The sequence below is a fragment of the Gadus macrocephalus genome, chromosome 7, assembly GCF_031168955.1.
Source record: "Gadus macrocephalus chromosome 7, ASM3116895v1".
Classification (NCBI taxonomy): domain Eukaryota; kingdom Metazoa; phylum Chordata; class Actinopteri; order Gadiformes; family Gadidae; genus Gadus; species Gadus macrocephalus.
In genome coordinates this window covers 23023308-23024622 of record NC_082388.1, presented here as the reverse complement: position 1 = coordinate 23024622, position 1315 = coordinate 23023308, and positions in this window count along the sequence as shown.

Genomic DNA, 1315 nt, shown 5'->3' with positions numbered 1-1315 from the left:
ATCCTGACAGATCCTACTGGTTTGATCACCACGCTGCTGCTGTCAGCAGATACTGTAGATCTGGCATAGCTCAAATAGTTTCACACCGATGCGCTGAGTGTCAGCAACGCATCCACTTCCCACGGGTAGCGGCTGGGTGACTCCCATGGATTCCCAGGGTATTCAAAGTGTGCGGTGTGCGGTGTGGGAAGGCTGTGGTGGCGGTGGTGGGAATAAAGAGCACGGTTATGCTGTCGGGAACGTTTTGGAACTGGTTCGACGTGGAGATGCTGCAGTACTGCTGAAGTGGAGGGAATGGCGAGCACGGTTCAAAGCATTGAGAGCACCGGGTGCAAGATACAGAGAGATGCCAACAAACTTCGTTTTTTATGAGAGATTGAATTTGGATTTAAAAAGACAAGATTTCACTATAAAGTTCAGATTACTTTTTTTATGTTTTTCTCTCTCTCTCTCTCTCTCTCTCTCTCTCTCTCTCTCTCTCTCTCTCTCTCTCTCTCTCTCTCTCTCTCTCTCTCTCTCTCTCTCTCTCTCTCTTTCTTTTGTTGACAAAATTGGAATAAAAAATGCATAACAGAAAGCTTCTTGAAGGTTAAGTCAAACCCCGTCTTAGCTGGAGGACTTCCAGCCAGGTGAGAGAAAAAAATCTATTTTAGGGGGAAAAAAAGTCTTAAAGGGTTTAGAAAAAACTGACCCATTCTGTATGATAGGGGCAGGTGCAGGGGGCGTGGTCAAACGCTGTGGAGACGTGATGCGAGAGTTTGGAAAGGTGTTTTTAGCAAAAGCAGTACACCCAAAAAAAAAAAAAAAAAACATCACACAGAAACAGTTTGTGAGACCCAAACAGAAGGCTATGTGTAAATGGGATTTTAGACTTTCAAATGATTATTGTTGTTGACTGTTATTGTACATTAAAAAAAACCTTTATGAGGCAAATAAAAACGTCTTTCCTTTGTTAGGGGATCATCATCATCATCATTATCATTATTACGTACTGAAGTTCAGAGCACATAGAATCCCATTATGTCACATGCTAGAGGCTTTATGATCCAGCATTGTCTAACACCTTTATGCAAAATGATCACTTTCATCTCAATTTATCGCGTTGAAGTTTAAGATAATGGTCGATTACATTTTAAGAACATTTTATTAACCTTTAACAACCTTCTAAAGTCTTGACAGAAAATAATAAATTCAGTCTTTCATGTACTTGTCGGTTGTATGTCTTTTAAACCCCAATCAAATGTTGCCATGTCCTTCCAAACAATTATGGTGGTATTGTTGAATAATTAATAATTTCTGCCATTTGCTAATGGTA